We start from the raw sequence: 15,373 nt of genomic DNA, 5'->3' as shown, positions 1-15,373 counted from the left end.
TTGTGCGTATAATCTACCAGATTTCTTTGACCATAAAATAAGCCTTCTTTCATGCTGATGCTTGCAGTGTGTCCCTTCTAGGCATAAGAATAGACGTGAATTATTTTTGAAGAAAGCCAACAATTCTCATAGAAATCCAGTTGGCAAGTGTCAATAGACAGCTTAACCCTCACCTCCAAGGATATCAGCACTTTTGATAAAAGCACAAGTGCATGGAAACTTTGATGAGGTTTTGTCTTTGCTAAATCCATCGTGGATGGAAATTCTACCTTTATCACAGCTTTGGACGTGCTGCTTAGATCACCTGGTAGAATGTGTCACAGTGACCACTGTCAGCTTCCAATAAAGACAACCGAGGGGGACCAGTGGTTTACGGTGAGTGCCACACTGGTCTGTGTGTAGGTATGGACTCTCTCCAGTTCAGACTCCCTTGCTGTCCACCAGCTCGCAATACAGATTGCTCATCACGCTCGCATACCTACATTTCAAGGTGGAACATTATACATAGATGCTAATGCAGAAGAAACAACCAGTGGAGAAGAGAAAACCCAAAGTAGGTGTACTAAAAAGATTCCACATTTTTGGTTAATTTACAATAAAACTGGAGGCCTTTAATGCAGCACCAGTCAACCTCTCACTGAAAAGTGAGGATGTGGGTTTAGAAAGCATTTCACTTGATCGTTACCAATGCCCAGGAGTGAGAACAAATAGACATCAGGAGGAAAGGGGACAGAAATGTGGTACCAGCTCCAGGAAGAGAAAGAAGCTGAGAGGAATTTAATGTCACAAACAAATAGGTCATGTCCAAGATAATGGGCCCACGTGTGATTGCTCTTTGAGTGTGCTCTTGCACTTACTACATTATGGGGAAAGAAGGAAGGTGAAGGAGAGGGGATAACTTCTTCAGGTGAACTCACCCAAGATGTAGTGACTTTACAGATGAGTTCAAATGCCAAGAGGCAGCAGACGTCCCTAACTCAGTCACATTAGACAGTCCCATTAATGGCAATTTACAAAGGTGGGCTTTTGTCTTGGGTCCAATTTTCTTGATAAATAGTGGAGCTGATGAAAACCCTCTGGCAAGAAACTTGCAGTAATTGAATAGATCCCCAGGCTGGCTGCCATCCGAGAATATAGTCCCAGACGCCCGCTTGGCAGGGCCGCTGGGTGGCTACCACTGGTCATGAGTGCCTCCCTGCTCTCCGATGTGGAGGCTGCATTCTCATTTTAAAGGAGTCCCATTTCCCCATTTTCCAAGAACAATTGCATTCAGCGGTCAGTGTGCGTGGGAATCCACTGAGCTTGGCTTACTGCAATTCTCCCATACATAGAACAGATGGTGATTTGCTGTGGATTTTCATTTCTGCCTCAACAGAATGGGTCTCCTGCATGAATCACCTTTATTGTGGTTTCATCCAGAACCACTTAGCCATGTTATAAATGATTTTGAGAAGCATGAGATAAATCTTCTGCCCCTTTGATTCACCAATTCTACGAACCAAAAAAGCTTAGGCTTATTTAGCAATCTATTCCCAGAGACGCCAACTGGGCTTTTGGTAGGTTGATGGCAGAAGACGGATGGGTATTTTCGAGGCGGTCTGTGAAATGGCTCGTGTGAGAGTTCCTCGTAGTCCCTGCCCCGTCATTTGTCTTCCCAAATTCTGTTAGCAGATTTTCTTCCACCTCCAAATTTGTACTATGTGCTCTATCTTTTCAAAGCGGCGACCTTTCCCCTAACACCAGCTGAAACAGGTTTCTCCGAATATCACCTGGGGACAAGCCTCTTTTATTTGGCACAGCATTTCTGGGCCGGATGGGGCAAAGGGAGTTCCAGGACTTTCTAGGAGCAGGCTCATTAACTAGGCGAAGTAATTGAGTCTTTTGTTTCCCTCCTCTCCCTCTAAAAAACAAAAAGAAAAACAAAAACAGAAGAAGAAAAAATGTAGAAAAGGTTGCATGCCACGCAGTTGACTTCAGAACAAATCTTTACTGTTTTTTTTTTTTTTTCCTTTACCCTCTGGCTGTCTTCCAATCAGTGTCTTATTTCCAGAACTGTTCCCAGTTGCACAAGGTGGTTTACACAGAGTAGCCCTCCTGGGTAACCACGTGAACAGTCTCCTAATGATAAGGGACCTGCAGGCTCTTGGACCCCTGCTCCGAGGGGCCTTGCTCACCCGCACAAGATTGCTTTACTTTTCTCTCTATTGCATGTTCCCTTCCAGGACCCAGCATTCCCGTGACCTGTGCTTGTCAAGATTTGGCCCTGATACGCGTAAGTCAATATGCAGAGGCAGTCACCAGGGGAGGTGTGTCGTTAATGCCTTCTGCTGAAGGACTATGTCTCACGCTCATCCTGTCACCTGGTGAGCTGGTCTTGTTCAGGAGGATTAGTGCCACCAGAGGCAGGCGGGATGCTTCCTCAACAGGTTGGCTTTCATTTCTAGTGAGGCTGTTCAGAGGCAGCCTGACCCTCAGCTGGATTCCTGGAGAAGGGCATGTGGTTGGCCCTGGGATGCAGGTTTATGGACGTGTCTGCTGTTCCTTGTATGACAACAACTTGTGCCCATCTCACACATCAGTGCTTCCTCAAATGGATGGTCCATTCCCCAAGAGGAACCTTGATCAGATGAAAGCTACCAGCTGTAAAGATCAGAAGTTCATTTCCCTGGCAAGATGAGAATTTGGCAATAGTTTAAAACCTTTTTTTTAAATTTTGAAATAATTATAAACTCATGAGAAGTTGCACAAATAGTACAGAGAGGCCCTATGTTCCCATCACTCAGCTTTCGCCAATGATACAATCTTATATAATATGGTCTATTAGCATAATAGGGAATAGTCAACATTTTTTATGGCAAGGGAGAGCAGCATAAAGCTTCAGTTGTACACTTAGTATCTGGAGTTCTGGTCCCCTATTTGCTTAAAGAATGGCTCTAAATTAGTCACACAGGGACACTCCATGCATCACAAAAAAGAAAGATCCCATTGAAAGCTATTCCAAGCCACCGTGAACTCTATTCTCACACAAAAAAATGTTCTATGCAGAAGGTGGTAAAATGTTCAGGAGAAGGGGCTTTCAAAAATAAGGAACCTTCAAACAATCTTAGTTCCCTTTTAAAATAGGTGTTCTTTGCTAATCGGGTTACTCCTGGCATCTTTTTATGGAATCCAATTCCCCAGATATTTTGAACAGTGTGACAACTGAAGGAAGCTTAGAAAGAACAGAAGACACGGCCTTATTAATAGTCACGTACCTAGGATGGGTTGGCAAAATGTGGTTGACATTTACTTATTTATTACATAGGAATTAAGAGCTTGGGCCCTCAGACAGGACCGGCTGAAGCCCCGCCTTGCCCGTTATGAAAAGGTTGAGTTTGAACAAGTTTCTTGACTGCTGTCAGCCTCTGTTTTCTTATGCATAAAATGAAGACATAATGCCTGAGAAATCAGTGCCAATTGGTTGGAAACGCTCAGGCATATAGTAGGTGCTCAACACATTTCAGCTGTTGTTATGAACAATCTCTGATTAGGGTATTCTGGGGAATAATTTCTATTCCATTCAGTTTCTTGAACTTATTTTCAAAGTTGGTCCAGATGATTTATGAAATCTCTTCTAGTCTTATGGTATGAAAAGTAGCTGTATTTTGATTTCCATTGCGATTATTTTAAATAGCATTTGCTCAGTATCCCATAATGCATTGTAAATCATTGTGTAACTTTCAGATATTAACTGTTTGTTGATAATTTATTTGCATTGTAAAACAGCCTAAAACTGGATCAAAAACAGTTTCAGGACTTTAAAGTCTAAAGTTAATATTCCCCAGGCCCATATAACGAAAGTTAATATATCTAGACCTGTAGTTACCTCGACACCAATTTCTTCAAAAATGTAACCAAGGCCATTGGAATTGCTTGTGACAATTAGTCAAACTTTAAGGAACATTAATTGTTTTTGAAACATTTTTATTTGTTGTGAAAAGTAGACCTGTTACCATGGTTGCCTGTGTCTTATTTATAATTGTAGGTTTTCTTTTCCTGGCAGTTAAAGACTAGTTTAGTAACCAACAGCAAATCTACCCTTTTCAACATCAGCCCTACTTTAGTTCACACTTAATTAATAAATCACTGAAAATTGCATATAAATAATTTTAGGCTTAGATTTTAGAGGGGATGGAGAAGCTTTGCACTGTCCCCCCAAAACATATTAATGCTTTTTTTTAAACGGAATACTATACTCCCAATTAAGTTGGTAAAAATTAGTACAATGAAAAATAAGAGTGGTTTATCTCAATGCTTTTAAGTGAAGAATTATCAGCAAATAGCTTGGGTATAATGAAAGGAGTCCTTATCGTGGATTTAGGAGGCTTTGTTGCCAGACAATATGACGCTTTGTAAACAAAGACAACTCTAAAATGGTTAGCACAGAAGGCAGATTATCTCTGATTGGCAATACTTTCTTTTAAGGCTTATATTTCAAAACTTATACCTACCTTACAGTAACTCGAGTCCCTTGACTTCTTATACTGACAACTTGCCTATGTGAAGTACAGTGCCTGAAAGAGGGAACTTCTGTGGGTGACACCAAAGCAGAATGCCCCGGAGCAAAACCCACTCCCCTGTATCAAATCGTCATTAGCAATTGTGTATGCATCTAATTGTGTATGTTTTCCCCTTCTCTAGGAGGGAGGCAGGCAAAGTTGCTGCCTTAAAACTCCTATGAATTGTGTTTTCAGAGTATCAGAAATATTAGAAAATATTTGTTTCCACTTTGATTCTCTCAATGCAGTCTCAAAGGGAAGAAACCCAAGGCTATCAGCAAGACTTCTGGGTAAGCAGATTGCTTGATCACAACAGGGAAAGGAGACAGTTTTTAAAGAAATTTCAAATTAAGTTAGTATCGATTTGATATTTGGATAGGGAGCCACTTCCTGAGCATAAAAGCAATGGAAGGACCCACCAAGAGAAATAATGTAGTTGACCTGGTTAAAAATGAAGAACTTTCATATGTTCAAAATATAAATATAATTAAATGCCAAACAGGAACAATATTTAGCCACTGATAGGTACAGAAAAATGAGAATATTTTAAATATTTAACAAGTTTATATTTTTTTTTTAAAATCCACTAAGTAGCAACTGATGGAAACACAGTTCACAGAACTACAACTGCCTAATAACTATACCAAGAAAGCACATAAAGTTGCTAATATAAAAATAATGAAACTTAGAAAAACGAGATACTGTTTTTTGTTCTATGAAATCACCAAAGAATTAAAATACGGGATGTGCAGTGTACCTTTCGATGCTGGCAAAACTGTCTTCAGGTCAGGCCTCCGGAATTAGATCATTTGGGTCCAAAATCTGGTATGACCTTGGGAAAGTTATACAACTTCTTTGTGCTTCAGTTTCTCATCTGTAATTGGGCATACGATAATAGTACTTCATATTGTTATAGATAAAGTTAAATAAAATAACACACATGAAGAATTTAGGAAGTGTCTGGCACATCAGGCATCAACAAAATGGTAGCTGCCATCAGCGACTCTTCCAGTCTCCTTCGCTGCTGGTAGAACTTTCATGTACAAAATGTAATCAAACCAGAAGGCAACATGGTGATACTTCATCAAAACCCTTAAAAATAGTCAAGTCTATTTTTAGGAAAGTGTTCCAAGGAAGTAATCTGATATGCACAAACATTATGTGTAAAGATGGTCATAAAGATAAAACATTCTCAATGACAGAAATGTCCACCAATAGAGAAATGAATTTAACTTGCTGGTGGGGCATATCTCTCAGGTGGACATAACATAGCTATTAAAATGATATTTTTAAAGAGGTTTTAATGACATGGTGTATGTTTAAGAAATAACGTTAAATTTAGAAAATAGTATATGACACTGACTACCCCTCAATTACGTGAACACAGATATAAAGACATGAATGAAGAGAAATATGAAGGAAACAACAAACATTTTAGTGGCTGTTTTTTCTGGGTAGTGAGATTTTGGGAATTTTTTAAAATATACTTTTCTGTGTTTATTTTTTCTAGAGTGCTCCTGTCTCACTTTTTCTACAATTATGATGAAACCTGAATTCAGAAAATTTGAGGTCACATAGCACAACCTGTCAATTGCTTCCTGGAAAATTTAAAGTGTATTTTCAAAGCTATATGGGGGGAAACAAGAGGAAATAAATCTGTAAAAGACACAAACAAAAATGCACTTATGTTTTGATCTGACTGATACTTATATGGCTAAACTTAATCCCTACTCACAAGTGAGTTTCTGTTTGTGAGTACTGTTAGCCAGTCAATCAACAATGTTTGTTTCGTGCCTACTGTGTGCCAGGTATTAGGCCATGCTAGAAGACCCCATTGAGCAAAGGAAGCCCCATCTTTACCCTCATAGAACTCACGACTGGATGAGTATTTAGTAATTCCTGATAAAAGTCTCCACACACAAACTCAGGCCCTCCTGTAGAGAGTCGTAAATTTACCGAAGTTGTTCTTTAATTAAAGGAATACGAAATAGTATATGTTTTTTGTCCATTAGAAGAAACACTTTTTGAAACCCCAAAGAAAAAGCAAGATGTCCAAAGTGACTGAGATGAGGGCATTGTAGACATGGCTGGAGGAAAAGATAGCTGGGTTCAGGGCGGGGGTTGATGTCTGAGGATTCAATGTTCTCAGCTGGGTTCCAGGTCACAGAGAACGCCATTGTTTGTTCTTCCAAAACTGTTGCTTTTGTTCACCAACTTCCCCACCCCACCCGAGAGAGAGCACACAAACCGTTACAGTCCTGGTGTACTGTTGCTTTGTCAAGTACCCTTATTTTTGTTAGCATTTCTACCATTTAGTGACCTTGATAAAGATAATGAAGCAATGAAAATAACTCAAAGAAAGCAGATTTATATGAAGTCTTTTTCTAAAGTGGAAGAATGAAGTCTTTCTCATTCTCCTCCATGTTAAACACACACACACACACATTTATATTTGTATGCATACACACATACTTATGCATATATAGTAATGTATATATGCTTTTTTATAAATGAAAGCTCTGAAGTACATTTAGACATTTTCATTAAGATGTACTGTGGTATTAGTACATGAAAAAAAAAAACCAATTAAGATCTGTATAACTTGAGGGGGCCACGAGGCTTTTCTCTTAATGTTAGGATTATAACCACAAATAAAAATAGACTAGAAAGACTTGCTTGAAATAATAGTTCGATCGCCACAACTCAACCACCTGCAGTCTCACCTTTCGGGAAAACAGTCAAGAACAAAAAAATCATTCAAAAGGGTGGGCGGAGTAGACTTTGCAGAGTATCTGCCACTTCACTAACCGCAGTGTCCCCTTAGGCCACTGGGCCCCTCCTTTCCTTCTGACTCTACTCACATTTCTAACAGACTGTGCGTGGCTATTAGCCTTCCAAGACCTCTGCAGATTAGAAATAGGAGCCCACTTTGGTGTATTGGGGGCACATGAAAGAATAATGGAAAGAAAGGGGGAAAAATAAGAAAACCATAAAATGTACGTGCAAAAATTCGGAGCAAAGCTGCCTGGGTTCATGTACTGTGAGGACAAATATAGTCCGGGGATATGTTCCAAGACCCCCAGTGGGAACCTGAAACCTCTGAAAGTACCGAGCCCCATATAGTATATGTTTTTCCTAATATGTACACACCTCTTCACTTAGAGGAAGCACTTTATGGCTTCTCTATGAACTATCTGAATTCCCAGTGTTACTACTCTTGTGCTTTGGGGACTTTATTAAGTAAAATGAGGGTTATCTGAACACAAGCGCTGCGATACTGCGACAGTTGATCTGATAACCAAAGCGGCTACTAAGGGACTCAGAGGCGAGTCGCGAGTACAGCGTGGAGACGCTGGACAGAGGGATAAGCGGGATGTCTCGAGATTTCATCACGCTACTCAGAACGGTGCACTTATGAATTGTTTATTTCCTGAATTTTCCATTTACTATTTTCGGACCAAGGTTGACCCTGGGTAACTGAAACCTGGGAACATGAAATTGTGGATCAGGTGGGACCACTGTAGTCCTTGGTGGACCCTGAAGAAACCATGACTTTCAAATACTGTACAGAAGAATTTTCACACTGATTGTGGTATGTCTCCATGACATGGTTAAATTTTATGAAGTTAGAGTAGTGGGACATACATCTTAGTCTATAGTCCATTTAAAAATATTTTAAAGCAAGTAAGTTTAAAGGACCAACCTTTTGACTCTACAAAAAAAAATCTCATTTAAAATAAAAACAGAAAAACAGAAAACTCTTTTCAGGAGGTTTGAGAGAGTGTGCTCACACACATGCTTAAACACACACACACACACACACACACACACACACACACACACACATATGCACATACTCCCGTCCAATAATTAGTTGCATTTCAAGAGGATGCTTTCCTTTGTGATTCAAACTGGAGGGGGGCGGAAACTGCTTTGTTTTTTTTTCCTGTTTTTTTTTTCAATGGGTTTTGAAAATATCCACATGGAACAAGCAATGCATTTCTTTAAACTCCAGAGATCAACGTAATTACTTCAAAAGGCAGATCAATGTGGTTCGGATTTTGAATACCACTTCCCACAGAAGAAGTTCATCTTCGCTGCATTCTATAAATACATTTTTCCCATTCTACAAAGCTCAAAGTGCTTTCCAAATACTGTTACATATGGGGTTGAGTCTGCCACTCTTGAATTTTCGTAGAATGTTAGTAACTTAGCAAGAATTCATCTGGAGATTTTACAATGAAACCGATAACCCCTGATCTTCAAGATGCAAGCTATAGGAAGCTGGAAAAAGAAAAAAGGTGTTTCTAAACATCAAGAATTTGTCAACCAACTGGGATTTCTTACTACTTGACAGATTTAGAGCAACCTGAATCTAGTTCTTAGAGTTTTGCATTAAACATTAACCTGAGGATATGTTAGGAAAAGAGTCAGGTCTCTATTTCACCCTCCCTATTTTGGGGTGTGGCAGTGTGACATAGGAAAGTGTATTTTAACTGGCATTCCTGGAGGTAGGTGACTTATTCTTCTAGAAGCCCTGGTTAGACGTGTCCCAAGGGCTATTTGAAAAGGTTTTTGCTTTCCTCTCTGTCTCTCAGTCTATTTTCTTTACTAAACAAATTGGAATTAAAATGAAATAGTTACCTCCTTTTGAGTTTAAAATTCTCCTCTCCTTTACTTTTGACTTGGCTAAATCAAATGTATTCATCCATTTAATAGCTTTTTTGGTCTTTAGTACACCACCTAGCGTGAAGAGAGGTAATTGCAGGTTCTTTTGAAAATACACAAAGTAATTTGGATGCTTCTTCAGCTCTACGTAGAGATTTGGTCACCAAAATTTTCTGTCCATTTCAAAGAGATACGGACTCGCCATAATACCCCTAAAGTATCTTAAAATCCTAAGCATTTAGCAGAAATACATTTAAGCAAATATCTAAAAATTATTCTTGCTGGAACCAATATTTTGTTTAGGGTAAAACTTCTCAGGTATTTAGACTGGCATTTCATCATTTTGTATATGACACGTGTATATTTAATAGTACATTGGGTACCTCTGTATGTTCAACACATGTGCAGTTTTCGTTATTGTGTATTTATGCCTATTTCGTGGGGCGTAGGACAGAGTGTTCACCTTCTGAATTGTTACTAAAGTTGACAGGTGAGTCTTTGCATTTGTGAGAAGATCTGGGTCAGAGACACAGTTTACTCTGTGCTTGGGCAGCATTATAACTCCCAGTTCGCATGTTGTTGCTTCTCCTGAGTGACAAATTGTGGATGGTGTGGCACACTGTGGTTTTAAAGACTGGCTGCCTCTATCAGGGTTGCAGGGAAATGACTGCTTCTAAAAGCTTACTTGACAAATAACACCAGGCAGAGAACTTCATTTCGTGCTGGACATAAACCCACAAACATAAATGGATAGTGTAGCATTTCCTGTGCTAAGATTTCATGAATAAAATAGGAGAAGCTAAATTCTGTCCTTGTTTCCCCCAAAATTGTAACTTAAGAAGGCATTTTAGAACATCCTCCCCAAACTCTGCTTAATTAAAAAAAGAAAACAACAACCTAGATGGAGACAATATAAATATGATACTATAAACAAATATATGTGTCACTAACATGATATTAAACAGAAAGATGGTATCATAAAGAAAGGTGAGGCCCCTATCTTTCCCTCCTATTTGTGAGGTATCATCATCTCCCAAGTTATCTCAATTAACTGCCGCCCCTAAGCATGACTGTTGTCACAGATGGGTGCTTTTCAAAACAGCAATCCATTTACACACGCCCCAAAGGAAAAAACATTATCCACCAAATTAAAAGGACTGCCTGTGAAAGCAAAGCGGAACTCTTAGTAATAGAAAAGATAATCTGGGTGGGAATGTGTCCTTTGCTTCTGGTTCTGCTATAGGAAGAGCATAGTTCACTCCCAACAGAACGTGTCCCTCTGTGCCATGACATCTTGGTCTGACCTGTCCTCCACCTCAGCAAGAGGACCGCTTAGAATAAGTCGTGCAGCATTTCTCACAATGTGTGTTCGCAGAACTCTATTTACTTGGAATATTCGTAAGTGTACTTGACAAAATGGTGTCACGGTCAAATGACCCCTGAAACCACTGTGCTCCACAGTGTCTGCCATGTTCTTAGGGTAGTATCTCAGAACACATCATCCATTTTTCTTTTCTTTCATTGAGTAGTTCATGAAACAAGTGTTTCTGGGAACTTGCTTTGGGAAATGTTGGCTTCGTGGATTCTTTTAACTCAGACGCATTTTCCGTACATACACACATAGGATGGGCATGCATCTATTAAACACGAATTTGGAAAACCGGAACCAGTGTTCTCTGTGCTCTGTAATTTACTACAGAGTGTACTGTTAATTTGAGAATAATGTTTCTAAAAAAAATATTTGTATCTATCCGGTATAAATGGAAGTCATCATTTCACGGTGAAATCTGGAGTGAGCACATGTGCTCTGTCCTTGAGACCTCAGCTGTGTGGAGGCAGAAACAGACATGAGAAGACATAGTTTCAATGTGATGTGAAGACGTTTTTGAGCTACTGCTACAGAACGTTCTGGGACACCATAAGAACAAAGGTTTACTTCATTTGTCTGAGAAATGAGAAATTTCATTTGTGGGACATAATTCGTTGGATGGACAGTGGGTCTTGGAGGAGACAGTGCTCGAGCTGAGTGTTAAAGAATAAATAGGAGCTAGTCATTCAAAGAATTGGAGTTAGCTGGGGCATGTGTTCCAGGCAAAGGGACAGCCTGACGCACAGAAGAGCGATGTACAATGGGTGGGAAGTTTTATTAGTAAGGAAAAGTTGAAGATGAAACTGTAGGCAGGGAGGGGCCAGCGACAGCAAGGAGTTTTTGTTTTGTTTTAGTTGTATTATGACTGTCATTAAAAAAATAAATACGTTGTATGTATGTTAGTGGAAAATAGGCGAGTCTGTGTCAGGGGCTGCTGGCCAGATGTGATTTTTAACCCGTTCTTTTGAAAAGTTATAAGAAATAATGAAATCCTGGAGCTATTTATCTCCGTAAGAAACGAGCACAGCTATTTATATGACAACTTCCACATGAAAAGCTTAATTTTTAGAAGAACCTTTGTGCATAGACTACTTTATTTTGATTTTTATATTTACTTGGACCTTGTTATCGCCAATTTGAATTAGTAGGAATAGCTACGTGAACTGATTGCTTAGCCTTTCTTCCAGGTGAGGCTGTAAGGTTAAGGGAAATCTTTATAAAAGGTAGTTTGTGGTAGGGAGAAGGGAAGGGAGTGAGGGGCTATTTTAGGAAATCTTGGTTAAATTAGCAGATGAATTTCATGTCACATTGAAGGTTGGCTGACCAAACGTGCACCCATCGTCATCCAGTTTCCAGCTGTAAACATGCCAGAGCCTCTTGGGGGATGGACAGGTTGGCATTTCTGGCCAGAGTCTCTATATAAGCCTGAAGTATCTAGCACACGATGTTCTTTAACAACAATTGCATTTTGCAAGGTCACCGAGCTCAAGGACATCCTTAAAGAGCTATTGTTTTATTTCAGTGAGGTGTCTGGCTCTTAACTCCAGTTTATTTAATGCAGGTTTGTCTCTGCAATCACAGTGCTGACCTAAGCTGTAGCCACTCCAGAGTGCCTACGGATGAAGGCCGACTTGGCGTCCCCTAGAGCTGAATCATGGTTAACCTAAATATCTAGGAGGCAATAGTGGAACAAAGAATGTTTATTTGGTATTTCATCCCTCCCTAGTTGGGTTCACGTTGGGGCTTTACAAACCCAAAGGGCAAGCATTTGAAAATGGTTCCATTAAGGAATCAGAGAGCAAAGCTCAGGAGTCAAGACCCAAAGAGATGAAATGATTCAGCTGGGAAGAATCCTTGCAGGCTTCAGGTTAGCGGAGGAAGAAGACCAGCCCTCCAGGTTGTAGGATGCAATAAAAAGGCCACAGGTTTCCAATAAAATCAACCTGGTTTTGAATCTCAACTCTTTTACCTACTCGCTGTGTAACTAGGGGCAAATACTCATCTCCTTGGGTGTCCGTTTACTCGTCTTTAACCTGGGGATAACATCCTTTCCAAAGAGTTGTTGGAAGGACTAAGTGCGACAACTTGGTAACATACCCACACCCGTAGGACACCCACCAAATTCAGGATGGGATGGCAGCTTCCATGCCACGCAGAGGGACTCAGGAGGAGAGCAAAAGGAGCTTCCATCTTAACGGAGATACTCTGTATCTCTTATACAAACGCACAACGATCTGAAGCAACTAGAACAAAACACTGGTGATTGTTAATCTGGAAACAGTGCTTATTAAATTATTTTCTGTTCCTTTTTTAATTTAAAAATTTTCACTAAACTCAGTGTCTGGCATATAGGGAAAAATCAATATGGATTTAGATCCTTTTCTACATCCTTGTCGGAAATTGAAGTCTCAGTGATGAATTTGGGTGGGACCCAATGAAACAAACCCTGGCCTTAAGCCTGAGCTTAAGGCGTGCACACCCCCCTTCTGTGAGTTCAACAAGACGAGTTCACTCTCCACCATGAAGACTGGGATAAGACTCCGGGTCCCTGCACTGACTTCTTTAGCTATACTGCTCAGAGGAGACCTGCTATTTTATGTGATCGCCTTTTCCATATGGGATTTTCTGTAAGGAACGTTGTTTACATTTTCATTTACTGTAGCATACAACTCCTGCCAATGTATGTGTCACCATGATTTCCATATTGGAGCCCTCCCTTCCCCCACAACGACACTCATTTTGTCTACACAGTTTGTTTAGATTCTCCCCATGGAAATGCGGGATTTAGGGTTATGAAAGTAACTCATACAAAGCTCCTAAAGGTGGTGAATTCTACATGAAAGCTGGCTTTCCTGAAGGTTATTTATAAATGGATCACCATGCAGCGAATGGCAACTGCGTTTAGAGATGACATGGACGTATCGTGAGGTTGACACAAATAGTCACAGAACATACAACAAACACATCGTTCATTGACTCAGAGGATTTCCTGCCTCTGAAACAACACAGGACTGTCCTGTTGTTTAGATGTTCTTCCCATCTTGGTTCCCTCCTACTCTCCCCTCCCCTTAACTCCGAAAGTAAAAAGGAACATTCTGGAGATAGAAATTAAATAAACTAAGCCCATCCTAGTGTGCCTTCTCGTGGGCTCCCCCATCATTTCTGTTCTATAGAAAAAGGCTCATTGTTCACACATGCTGGGTTTTGAGAGCAGTATTCTTCCCCTGCCAGAGAAAGAGAAAAATAGTTGTTTCATTGGGGGGTCCCGATGCAGGGGACATGTGGCTGTCAACTCACTCAGGGATATGCACAGAGGAATTTCAGACTGTTTTAGGTGTTAGAAAATTGCAAGTTAACAGCCGACAGAGGTATTTACGGAAATTAGACAGTCTTTCAAATCATTTATCAGAGTGTTTACAATCCCCATTTCAAGGCAGGTGAAATAATAATGGATATTTGGGACTTGAATCATATTCAATGCATGGAAGACAAAGGCTATCTGCGTTCAAATTAGTTAAATAAATGGAAGAGCCAGAATTACCTGGACAGATACCGCTGCCACCGCCATCAAACAGAACCTTCCTCGAGACTCCACACACCCTCCATGCGACTTCCAGCCTGTTAGAAACCGGAAGTCAAAAAAGCAACCTGTAACCTTAAATGCAACAGCAAACGGCTTTGGCTTCCTTCAAGAGACAAGAGAGTCAACCCTGGTCATGACAATGCTGCTCTCTTCCTTGAAAACGATCTCCTTGGTGCTTTAAAATGAGAAAACAATATCCTTGTAAGCCAAAAAAGCAATCTCCTCACCGTAATTAGAGCACATTAAGGACTCCTGGAAAACATGTTCTAGGAAATACAGGGAAGGGGCAAATCAAGGGAAGCAAGAGATACTTCATCAGGTGAAATTCCTGTGAATGGCAGCACTTGCGTGGTGTTTGCGTATTGCCACGTAGCTCAGCTGGGAGAAAGGGAAACACCAGCAACTTGAATCCCATTAATGTTATACTTGCGTTTTAATAGGGTGTCTACTGAGACTTTACTGCAGCTCTCAGTGTCCTTTTGTGGGGACATCCATAACATTATTCATAGAGTACTTTGCAAAATGATCTGGGTCAATGACATACAACCCAAATAAAACAAAAAAAAGACTGGTTAAATTGGAACTCCGTTACCACTGGAAAACTCAACACTGAGCAATTATTTTCGTGGGATCATTTAAATGATATGATAATTTAACAAACCTACTACTCAGTGTGAGACTTGTTTATCCTCTGTCCTCGAACATAGCTGTCTTAGAAAGACTTTCAGTTTTAAGGACAACCACATTTCATCAAGACAGCAAATTAGAGAGGAAGGCAGAATGACCACAAAACCCAAATTCAGGGGAAAGACCACCTTGACTCTCTTCTGCCCTCTGCTGGGTATTGTATATATCCTCCTTGTTCAGAAAAAAACCCCCAAAACCAAAATGTGTATTTCCCCACCTCAATTCTTCCTAGAAGACAGTGTTGAAGTGGGTTTGGATGTGACAAATATTTCTATTGTGATGAATTTTGTAGGTAAATATCATCAGAGTAATCGGATGTTTCTTTCTTTTCATTTTCAATCGTTTAAATTATGATAAAATATACACAACTTAAAAGTTACCATTTAACCATATTTAAGTGTACAGTTTAGTGGTGTTACATATAATCATATTGTTCTGCAACCATCACCACCAACCAATCCCAGAACACTTTTCATCTTGCAGAACTGAAATTCTACCCATTAAATACTAACTAAATTAATAGAAGTT

General features: G+C 40.0%; 1 long non-coding RNA gene across 1 annotated transcript; it reads right to left on the bottom strand.

Moving 5' to 3' along the window:
* Window positions 1-275: 275 nt before the first annotated feature.
* Window positions 276-14,195, bottom strand: LOC148758321 (uncharacterized). The gene is made up of 3 exons (XR_016021226.1): window positions 14,117-14,195; window positions 5,296-5,412; window positions 276-2,665 (listed from the first exon to the last, which is right to left on the bottom strand). It is a non-coding gene; the product is annotated as an uncharacterized LOC148758321 (long non-coding RNA).
* Between the last annotated feature and the right edge of the window lie 1,178 nt (window positions 14,196-15,373).

The sequence above is a fragment of the Rhinolophus sinicus genome, chromosome 4 (assembly GCF_057876585.1).
Source record: "Rhinolophus sinicus isolate RSI-liver-muscle chromosome 4, RSI-T2T, whole genome shotgun sequence".
NCBI classification, from domain to species: Eukaryota; Metazoa; Chordata; class Mammalia; order Chiroptera; family Rhinolophidae; genus Rhinolophus; species Rhinolophus sinicus.
Note: the sequence above shows the minus strand (reverse complement) of the source record. Positions and strands in the feature narration are given on the sequence as shown.